Below are 12,347 nucleotides of genomic sequence, written 5' to 3'. Positions count from 1 at the left end.
CTGTTTGACATAAAATAATGATTTTAAAAAATTCCTCTCATTTCTGGTCATTCTGACAGGAAGCTGCCATCTTCCCTGGCCTTTGACCCTCATGATATCATCACTCAGGCAGCGAATCCCGTCCCTCCGTCAGGGCCGCGCCCTCCTCAGAAACGCTCTGTACAAACTGGGCGTTTCCTACTTCTCACCTTTCAACCCCAAACCGCCGCCGTCGCGAAGCAAAAACCCCCCCAGCGGCCTGGAGCGCCCCCGCAGGGAGGCGGAGCTCTGGCGGCGGCCTGAAACACCGCCCACCCTCAGATTAGGAGGCCGCGGGTTCTCCTTCCAGCGGGGCCGGTGGGCGGCGAGGCGAGAGCGGCGAGCGGCGGACGTGGAGGCGCTGCAGCGCAGGAACCGGCGGCTGAAGGCGGAGAACCGGCGGCTGCGGCTGGAGGTGGACGTGCTCGTCGACATGATGACCGACATGAAGCTGGAGGCCGAGACGGCGAGCAGCGCGGCGGGAACCCGGCCCAGACCCAGGAAGTAGAGAGGAAATAAACAGCGAAGCTCTGCAGGAAAATGTTCTGTTCCCTCTTTGTTCCACAGAGATCCAACGAATAATTACACAGTTCACTTATAACAATATTTTAATTTATAATTTATGATAATTTATTTTAAATTAAAGCTGCACTAAGGCATTTCTGACCACTAGAGGGCGCTGAGAGGTTTGATGTTAGGGTTAGGGTTTAGGATTAGGATTTTGTCAGAGAAACAGAAAACTGACACCTTCATGTTTTTCTCCTTTTCAGTCTCAGATTAATTTTTTATTCCTGATTTGTTTGATCCTGAGCTCCGACTCTGTTTCAGCTTCACTTCCTGTTTGACTCCGAAATAAAACCAAACAAATTCCATCTGATGAGATCGGTGATGAAAAAGAGGTTCTGCTGAGAACGTAGTGAGGTGGTTATCGATCCTGAGGGGAAACTGTGTCGCTACAGGACGAGAGAGCAGAGATGAGTCCAGCACGTTGACGATACATAAAATTATACATGAAATAATCTGCAATAAATAAATAAAAACAGAAGTGAAGTTAAACCTTTTTAGTAAATAGACTGAGCTCCTGTGGTATTTCTCACACTCTCAGTGTGACTGTTGCTACATTATACACATATACTGTGTGTGTGTGTGTGTGTGTGTGTGTGTAATGTGGGCTCCACATGCTGTGGTCTCTTTCTAAGTGAAGCCACATTAGAGGACGGCTGCCGCCAAAACACCACAACCAAGTGGTCTGCATCTGTCCCACACACACACACACACACACACACACACACACACACACACACACACACACACACACTGTTAGCCACACACCACATGTTGCCAGTAACTGTGAGGGAGATTTCCTCTGGTTTGCCGTCTGAGTGTCATGATGTTGTTGTTCTGTGTTGCAGCAGATCTTCACCACAGATCCTGAATGAGGCACAACAGCTTTTCCCATTCAAATCAACAGGAAGGTCTCAGCGGTGGCCATTTTAATGGGCACCGTCATGCCTCCTCCTGACTCCCTCAGAATCAGCAGATTTTCCCCTATAATATCGTTTCCATATCCAGTGAAGCCGTGCAGCTGCTCAGGGTTCACAGGGCCAGATAGCGTTTTTTCTCCTCGCATTTCTGAGCCTCATAACTTCTTTCCTGCGAGCTGGAGGATGAATGACGAGAGGGAGCGAGCGGTGAATCAGAGAAATAAAAAGTTCTCCTCTGATTGTCATCCTCTAGTTTCCTGAGAGTGTGTCTCTGCCGCTTGGCTCTGCTGGGTGGTAAGCTCCACCCGCCCGGGCTCTCCAGCAGAACAAACCCAGCCGGACGGCGTGTCTGTGATCCCTCCGCCCCGCCGCATCACACGGTGACAGATTCACGCTGGTTTCGTGTCGGTGTGATGATGCACGGCTTCTGCTGGAAAATTGACTCAGAATGCCACATGAGACTGAACGCTACCAAACCACGACAGCATGAGGCTGAAACAACACAGAGCAAAACAACTGAGACACAGCAGCAAGAAATACCATGAACATTAACAATAAATTAGAGAAAAGTTACAAGAAAATGTTCAGAAAAATAGGGAAAAAAAAAACTGTTAAAAAATTAGAAGAAAACTGTTACAAAATTTGCAAAAATGAAAAAGACTATATCAGAAAAAAAAAACAGAAAAATAGCCAAAAAAGTAAATAATTACAAGGGAATTATTGCAAAATTACCCCAAAAAAGAAAAACAAAACAAAACAAAACAAAACAGAAAATTATGAGACAATTAGAGATAAAATCAAAATGAGTTTAAAATGTTACCATAACACTATATCTATATCTATATCTATATCTATCTATCTATAATGATCAAATATAATACATATTTCAAACTAATCAAAATTATATATTTCAAACTATATTACAAGAAAAACTAATATTTTATAAAATGTTTCCAAAAAATGCAGATTAAAATGCCCTATAGTGCAGATTAGAGGACTACGGGAAACTTATTAAAACAAATCTGTCATCAGCTGATAGACACAATGTGACCAGCACACACACACACACACACACACACACACACTCACACACACACACACACACACACATTCTCACACTCACACACACACACACTCACACACACACACACACACACACTCACACACACAAACACTCACACACAGAGCACTTCCTGCATGCCGTCGTCTCATTGGTGGATCCCACACGACAACAGGTGATGACACGGGTCTGTTGACGCCCAATCAGTGAGCGGGCTGAACTCGTTAACCCCGAGCGCTGAGCTGTTTGTTGCCATGGTGACCTCTGACCTCTGACCTCCCTGGCCTTCCCACACGTCTCTTTCTTTCCTCTCTTCCCTCACTCCACGCCTCCCCCTCCCTCCTCACCTCCTTCCTCTCATCCTTCCTCTCCTTCCTCGTCTCCTCTCCTCGTCTCCTCCTCCCTGCATCCTCGAACAAGATTCTTGTGGCAGGAAGGAGCCGAGAAACAGGAAGTCCTGCAGAGGGGAGGAAACGAGGAGAGGTAACAAGGACAGGAAACAAGGAGGGGAGAGGAGAGGAGAGAGGAAACGAGAGGAGAAAACAAGGAGAGGGGAGGGAACAAGGAGAGGGAACAAGGAGATGAGAGGAAATAAGAAGAAAGAACAAGGAGCAGAAACAAGGAGAGATGACAGGAAACAAGGAGAAGAGAGGAAACAAGGAAAGGAAACAAGGAGAGGAAACAGGGAGATGAAACAAGGAAAGGACAGGAGAGTAAACGAGAGGAGAGAAAACAAGGAGAGGAAACAGGGAGATGAAACAAGGAAAGGAGAGGAGAGTAAACAAGGAGAGGAGAGAAGAGGAGAGGAAACAAGGAGAGGAAACAGGGATATGCATAGAGCAGGGAGGTCACAAGGAAACAAAATTAGGAGAGAGGAAACGAGACGACAGGGGAGGAGAGGAGAGGAGGTGAAAAGGCTGACTCAGCGTTCGGACCGTGTGACTCCTCCATGTTTAATATTAATGTTAATATTAATATTAATATTAATAAGCTGGTCAGTGTGAACACACGTTGGTGCAGTTTGTTTCTACACGCTGTGTGTTTCAGACGGGTGGAGTTAAACTCAGGACAGCACGATGAGCGGCCGGACGCCAGCATCTGTGTGACGAGACCAGCAGGCGTGACGAGAAACACCGTCAGAAACAGAAACACTGGTGAGAAAACAAACCCCCCCCCCCCCCCCCCCCCCCTCACAAAAAATACAAATAAAGATAACAACAACAACACGGAAAAAATGATATCCATCCACAATAATAATACCAGCTGGAGTTATTAATTAAATCTGATTAAATCTGTTAAGTGTCACTGTATCTACCCTCACACACACACACACACACACACACACTGTCACACTGGACATCAGCTGCTCTGAGACAGTATCAGCCTGCAGTTCAGTGTTGTGTCCAGCGGGGGCAGCACTGAGCTAATCAGAGCAGAATATGTGTGGGTCAGTGGGGCTAAATGCTCTAACCTGATCAGTCCATTTGATCCAGATATTGATCAGGGACTGGACTGTTCCTGTCAATATTTCTGATGCAAGGCTCTGTGCTGCTGAGCGGCGCCCCCTGCTGTCCTGTGGCTGCAGCGAGGCTCTGTGCTGCTGAGCGGCGCCCCCTGCTGTCCTGCTGCTGCGCATGTTTTTGTGTTTGATATTAAATCGTTTCGATGTCGACTGAACTCAGAGTCAGAGAGCTGAGATCAGACCGCCGAGATATAATAAATCACTCGGACTCGTTTTGCATGGTGACGTGTTCGTGTGAATGAATTAACAGTGAAATTAACCCTTTAAAACCTGAACAAACTCACTTGGTATGTGTCATGAACAGGTGAGGAGAAAATTAACAATAAATTACCGGAATAAAAAAAAAGAAAAGAAAAGAAAAGAAAAAAAACTAGTGCAAATGAAATTTTCAAAAAAAAAAAAAAAAAAATTATTGAAGATTATAATAAAATTAAAAAATAAGAATAAATAAAAAAAAATAAAACAAAACAAATCAAGAAAACTATATTCGAATTGTTAAAATTGCATTTGATATTCATATTTAACATATATTTATAGTTATTCCTACTTTTGCTGTGGCCTTTCAAGGACCTCCGGAAAAAACATGTATATCTCATTTAGAGAGCTGATATTCTGTTTTGACTCTGTGGAGACACACACACACACACACACACACACACACACACACACACACACACACACACACACACAGATCCAGTTGGCATCAGCTCAGCTCTGAAAGGGAATTTTCCCCGCACAGTCTCTGACTTCCTCATCCTCATCCTTGACCCCAATACGCCACACACACACTAACACACACACACACACACACACACACACACACACACACACACACAGACAGACAGACACACACACACACACACACAGACACACAGGTCAGTTTGGCTGCTGTCGTGTGGAAGTTGATAATCTGCTCACAACAGCAGCGTCAAACTACTTTTAATATAAATATTTGTGTGTGTCTGTGTGTGTGTGTGTGTGTGTGTGTGTCTGTGTGTGTGTGTGTGTGTGTGTTCCATCGTCTGTTCTAAACACTCAGTGTCTGGTCACTCTTACAGGAAGTGGTGCGTTTTGTTGGGAATAAACAGAAGAAGAAGAACGGGGTCATGACTCCAAGCCCCGCCCACCCTGCTTGATTGAATAGTTAATAATTTAAAAAAAAAAAAAAAAAAAATTAAAAAAATAGTTAATAATAATAATAACAACAACAACAATAATATTTGAGTTTTATAAAAATAGTTAATAATAATAATAATAATAATAATAATAATAAAAACAACAACAACAACAACAACAATCTGACTGTATAAGCAAGAAACAGTGAACTGCAGTCAACAGAGTCATGATGATGATGATGGTGTGTGTGTGTGTGTGTGTCTGTGTGTGTGTGTGTGTGTGTCCCTGCAGGGTTAATTGTTTCTTCCTGTGATTGTGAGTCGTCAGCGAACCCTGCTGACCTCACACACACACACACACACACACACACACACACACACACACACACACACACACACACACACACACTCACACACACACACACACACACACACACACACTCACCACCCTCAACAACTTTCAAGGCGTTTAAAGACATAAAGAAAACAGTTTTCTAGTTATTTTCAGTGATTTTCTTGTAACTTTTAATTAATTTCTTTCAGATTTTCTGGTCGTTTCTGCTTTTCCCGCCTCTTCGTTTTAAACTCTGAGACTCTGAGAAGAAACAGGAGTTTTGTTTCAGCCGGTGCTTCAGTGTCTCTCGGTGTAAAAACTAAATTGCTGCTGTTCAGAAAAGCAAAGTGAGTTTGTGAGCCGAGCCGAGCTGAGCCGCTTTTAGCTTTTCTATTCCCGTCCTTTAAATCAGATTCATCTGCTGAGGAAACACTGAGACACATTCAGGCCGCCAGCGTGAAGATAATGTGGCAAACCAAGGGCATGTGACACACACACACACACACACACACACGCACACAGTATATCCTCTCAGAGCGGTGTGTGTGTGTGTGTGTGTGTGTGTGTGTGTGTTTGTCTTCTTCTACTGTGATTCTTATCAGGCTGCATGTGGGTCAGTGGAGCAGCTACATCCTGCTTTTACATATAAACACACACACACACACACACACACACACACACACAGCATGGGGTGTGTGTGTGTGTGTGTGTGTAAGGTTTCAGGCTGCATGATGAACAATAGCCGAGTTAACTTTTGGCTGCTGTCTGTCTGCACCGCCAAACACACACACACACACACACACACACACACTAATGGCTCTGCAGGCTCCAACGTGCAGACACACACACACACACACACACACACACAGAGTATCAGCTTCACCACAAAAACACTTCAGAGTTCAGATCTTGTTTTTTGTCAAACAAGATTATAAAATAATCTGTCAGTGGGATGAGATAATCCATAATCCCACCTGTTTCCAAAGCAGTTTCACTCATTTCAGGAATTTGTGTTTTTTTTTTTTTGTATAAATTTTGATTGTTCATTCCGCCGTTGGCCGCTGCGTTCATGGACTGTTTTCCCCTCTGAAACAGAAGCTGCATTGCTGGATTATTTCTGTCCGTCCTTGGAAAAGAACAACTGGCATGTCGTCGCGTCGTCGACCAATCAGAGCGGAGCTTTCTAAACAACACACTGATCATTTACAATGTACACACAGAGAAAATATCATTTGTTAGGCACTGCAAAAAAAAAAATCAATCTGATAAAGTAACTTAGTCTCATTTTCCCGTTTTTCTCCAAACAAGATACAAATTAAATCCAGTCGTGGAATTATCTAATCCCACTAGTGTCCAGGTCACTTTTTCAGGAACAAGTCTAAATGTGTTGGAACGAGGCAGACCAGCTGCTAGCATCAAGAAAATGACACAGATAATTCTGGAATCAATTTGATTAGTGTTGGAAACAAGTGGGATTATCTCAGATTATCTCATCCCACTGGCAGATTATTGACCTGGTTGGAAGAAAAATGAGATTTGAAAACTGAAAGACTTGGCAACATGGAGATTTTTTGCAGTGTAGTTTTAATCTATCTGTGTGCACACACACACACACACACACACACACACTGAACAGAAGCAGCAGTAATTGTATTAATAACAGCAGTGAATGTGACTCAGACAGAATCATCAGCCTCTGTTTGTGTGTGTGTGTGTGTGTGTGTGTGTGTGTGTGTGTGTGTGTGTGTGTGCACTCGCAGCTGCAGGAAACGTGACTTCCTGTTCCTCTCTGCTCTCAGACCAGCTGCTAAAATGGGTTTCCAAACATCAGGAACAGCTTCAGATTATCAGCACACAGCCTCTGTAATCTAATCTAATCTAACCTAATCTAATCTGATGCATGTGTCTTCTGGCCCAGGGATCAGCATGAACACAGTGAGGGATGACAGGCAGTGAGTTTTGGAGCGTCAGCGTGCGGTTCACCTGCTCACCTGGAAAAATAAAAGTCAAATCTCAAACAGCAGATTAACAGCAGGGGAAGAGAGATTATAAAAAACAACTTTCTCTGTCTGTCTCTCTCTCTCTCTCTCTCTCTCTCTCTCTCTCTCTCTCTCTCTCTCTCTTTCTCTCTCTCTCTCTCCCTCTCTCTCTCTGTGTGTGTGTGTGTGTTTTGTGCATGAATAAATTCAAATTTCATGAAACTTTCATGATTCCTGGGGGAAAGCAGGCCGTTGCATCAGCAAAAAAAAAAAAAAAAAAATGAACAGAATAAATAAGAATCAAGGAAACAGAATAAATCAGGATATTCTTACACAAATGAATGACTAATTATTAATCTGATTAATAAATCATGAAACTCTCATATAAGAGCTTATATGAACGGAGCAGCTGGGGTTAAAAGACACAAAACAGATAAAAACTGAGCTGGAATATAAAACATAAAACAAATATGAGTTAAAAAGTGTGTAAATATTTAAGCAGAGCAGAGAAACAGCAGCAGGAGAGGAAGTTCATGAGAGACAAAATATGAACACAAATACAGTCTGATATGAATATTTTATTTAAACATATAGACTCAGAGACTGTGGGAGTATTAATAAAACAAATCTGTTTCATATTATTTACATAATGGACTGTATAAGCAATAATCATATAATTACACACACACACACACACACACACACACACACACACACTGGAAACGTGGTGATCAGACGTTGCGGCATTAAACATCAAACCTCCACATGGAAGCTATTAGAGATCTGTGTGTGTGTGTGTGTGTGTGTGTGTGTGTGTGTGCGTGTGTGTGTGTGTGTGTGTGTGTGAGACTGTCTGAACTGTCAGTTTGACAGAGGGAAACGAGGAAAGTGAGTTCCCAGATTAGACTGAAATAATAATCCACCTGCACAGAGCATTGAGATTTTGAAAACTGAAATCTGCGTTTCTAAAATCAAGGTGAGCTGATCTCGTCATATTTCATCGTCCAGCTGTGATCGTTTTGTTTCGGGACGTCAGAGCCCCCACCCCCCACCCCCACTCCCCCACCCTGTTCTGGAAAATTCCTCAGCAGCTGAAACTGTTTGTTGTTTGTTGTTTACTTGATGGATCCATGAGCTCCTGCAGACGTGCTCGCTCATCCTCTCAGGGTCACAAAGATAAAATATAAAATATAAAATATAAAGATCAGGCCCTGATGTGACACCTTCTCTGTTCTTTATGTAATAAAAGGCAATAATGTAACAATCATGTAGCAACATTTCAACAACAACACAACACCTCTTTGCCATTAATGTAATAAGGTATTACATTGTTGGCTGGCTATTACATTATTAGCTGGGTAAAAAATATATAAATTATAAGTGGAGCCAATAATGTAATAATACACACACACACTCACTCACTCATTCACACACACACACACACACACACTTAACCTGAAGTCATGTCAGCAGGGTCGATGGAGTTTGATGGCAAGAAAATGTTTCAGGCTTCAGTTCAGCTCAAATCTGGAAAAATGCAGCTCTTAGAAACCACACACACACACACGCGCACGCACGCGCGCGCGCACACACACACACACACACACACACACACACGCGCACGCACGCACGCACGCACACATAAACACATAAACACACACACACACACACACACACACACACACAAATGTGAAAGTTGATGTTGCTGTAACTTCTTCACCACACACTTTCATACAGGTGGTGAGTTAATTAGAAAGCAGAGCTGTGGAGTAAACATGCAGCTGTGTGTGTGTGTGTGTGTGTGTGTGTGTGTGTGTGTGTGTGTGTCTGTGTGTGTGTGTGTGTGTGTGTGTGTGTGTGTGTTGCATGGTTAGAGCATCTGCAAAAGCATTCTTCCTCAGCTCCTGCTGTGCTTACACAACTGGGGATGTAGTCTCTCTCTCTCTCTCTCTCTCTCTCTCTCTCTCTCTCTTTCTTTCTCTCTCTCTCTCTCTGTTGCATTTCAGTTAAATCAGAAACCTTTATTGGTAAGATGATGATTCTCATTAGAGACACAAGAGAAAAACACGACATCAGCATCATAAAACAAACAAAAGACACACTCAAGCAAACATAATGAGGTTCATGTCGTCAAGATTAAAACTCAAAAACTCTCTCTCTCTCTTTCTCTCTCTCTCTCTCTCATACACACACACACACACACACACACACACAGGCTGTTGGTGCTGTTTGTTTTGGTGATATCCTAATCTTATTGGCTGACCTGTGACCTGCAGGCTCTGCGCTGGGAGTCGAGTTTCTCCAGACGCGTCGCTGACACTTCAACTGACATTCACTCTGTCACATTCACTCTGTCACATTCACTCTGTCATTAAACAAACTTCAAGCTGATTTCTGATTTCTGTTTTTTAATCTGTTTGGTTTTTCTCTCCATTTGTCTCAATATTTTGCTGCACAGCCTCAGACGTTTTTCTTTAGCTGACAACTAAAAATGCACCCAACATAAAATGATAATATCCTCTCTCTCCTTCTCCTACTTGTCCTTCTCAATCCGTGTATCATTCGTTCTTTCTATTTTCAATTGCCAATGAAAAATTAAAAAATGAAAAAGTGACTGGTTATTTTGTTATTTGTTTTTTTAATCTAACACCAAAATCCAAAATATGCCTGGTTTTTCATAGTTCAATTTTAGGCTCGGATCAAAAATACGAAATGGAAAAACGGGAATCAGGACTGAATTTGATTTTATTATTTAATTGGTCCGGTTTACGTGACCCAGAAGTTTGGTAATGAGCGGTAGTTCACAGCAGATCACAGCAGCCAGGTGCATTCAGTCCCGCCGCCCTGATCACCACCACCATGGATAGTTATTAGTGTTGTTTCGAGGACCAAAGCGTGTGACTCTAAAAGAAGAGGACATGACAACCGAAAAAATCAGCTGAGCTGAGCGGCATCGGACGCTCACCTGTCAGATCCGGCAGACCTGACCGGGTGGGCGCGGTACCGTCCGGTGCCGCGGCCGGCCCGCCTGATGCCGTCTGGTGCCGCGACCGGCCCGCCTGATGCCGCGGCCGACTGGCGCCGCGGTAGGAGTAGTAACATGGAAGGGCGCAAGCCACTAATTTCGCCTAGGGCGGCAACATAGGCAGAACCGCCACTGTGCAATTTCACAGAAAAGGGCCGGGTTTCCCAGATCGGTTAAGAAGGTCTCCGGAGCTACTACCCATCATTGTTAAGAAGCTCAGCTGATTTTTTCGGTTGTCATGTCCTCTTCTTTTAGAGCCACACGCTTTGGTCCTCGAAACAACACTAATAACTATCCATGGTGGTGGTGATCAGGGCGGCGGGACTGAATGCACCTGGCTGCTGTGATCTGCTGTGAACTACCGCTCATTACCAAACTTCTGGGTCATGTAAACCGGACCAATTAAATAATAAAATCAAATTCAGTCCTGATTCCCGTTTTTCCATTTCGTATTTTTGATCCGAGCCTAAAATTGAACTATGAAAAACCAGGCATATTTTGGATTTTGGTGTTAGATTAAAAAACAAATAACAAAATAACCAGTCACTTTTTCATTTTTTAAATTTTTGATTGGCAATTGAAAATAGAAAGAACGAATGATACACGGATTCTTCTCCTCTTCCTTTGTCTTCCCCGTCTTCTGTCCTGGTGGTGTTGTTGGTTTTGTTTGTGTTTCTTGTGTTTCTGCGGCCAAAAGGAAGGTGATCTCCTCCAAACTTCCTCTCGCCGTGACTCTGAGACGCTCGATGATATTATGGGCACCAAGTGAAAAATAAGCACCGGGCATGCTGGGAGAACACGAGTTCCTGTCTGTGAGTTTGTGGTTTCAGAGGTCTGAGGGCTTGTTTTTACTCGGCGGTGTCAGAATCCCCCCGTCGAGGTCCAGCAGTCGACTCCAGCAGCTCGTCGCACTAATTACCTGCCGGCCCTCCTGGAAGGAGACGACTCAAACTCGATGTTGTGTTTGGAGACAGATGAAATGTGGGGTTTTGCCACGTTAAGGACATTCTGATAAATTCTGATTGTTCATTCCACCGTCAGCTGATGTGTTCAAGGACGGTTTTCCCCTCTGAAAAAAGAATCTGCATTGCCGGGTTATTTCTGTCCGTCCTTGGAAAAGAACAACTGGCATGTCGTCGTGTTGCTGGCCAATCAGAGCTGAGATTTCTACAGAAAACACGTCAATCATTTACTATTTACACTGAATAAAAATGTTCAGTTATTATGCACTATAAAGTAAAAACCATCTCCAGTAATTTCACGTCATTTTCAGAGTTAAAAATCTTGTTTTTCTTCAAACAAGATTTTAAAAAATTATGGAAGGGAGAAAAATGAAAAACAAGATTTTTTTTAGACTAAATTTGACACTAAAGGACTTGCTAGTGAGGAGGTTTTGTGCTCAAACTACCTCAGACCGCTGTGACTGACGGGTCTGAAACTCCCTGCAGGATTTACGGCGTTGGTCCCGTCTGTGTTTGTGTTTTCTGTCAGGAGCCCAGACCGAACGTCACTGCGATGGCCTTCAGATTTACCGTTTGTCCTGCCGCGGCCTTTGACCCCACGCACCGCGCCGAATTTCAGCTTCACATAAACTCACAGTCATTTTAAGGCTCCGCTCTGCAAGCTGCAATCAGTTTTTGTGAACTGAGAGAGGGGAGGTGGGGGGAAAAAAGAAAGCAGAGAGCGGCATCGAGTTTCTTTAAAAGCAGTGCAGAGTTGTGTCGATGCCTGCCGAGTTTCCTCGGGGCTGGACTTCTTTGTGCCGGAGCCGTCATTTGCATATGAGCCGCCTCCTCTGCTCTGATTGGCC

The sequence above is a fragment of the Myripristis murdjan genome, chromosome 10 (genome assembly GCF_902150065.1).
Source record: "Myripristis murdjan chromosome 10, fMyrMur1.1, whole genome shotgun sequence".
NCBI lineage: Eukaryota > Metazoa > Chordata > Actinopteri > Holocentriformes > Holocentridae > Myripristis > Myripristis murdjan.
Note: the sequence above shows the minus strand (reverse complement) of the source record.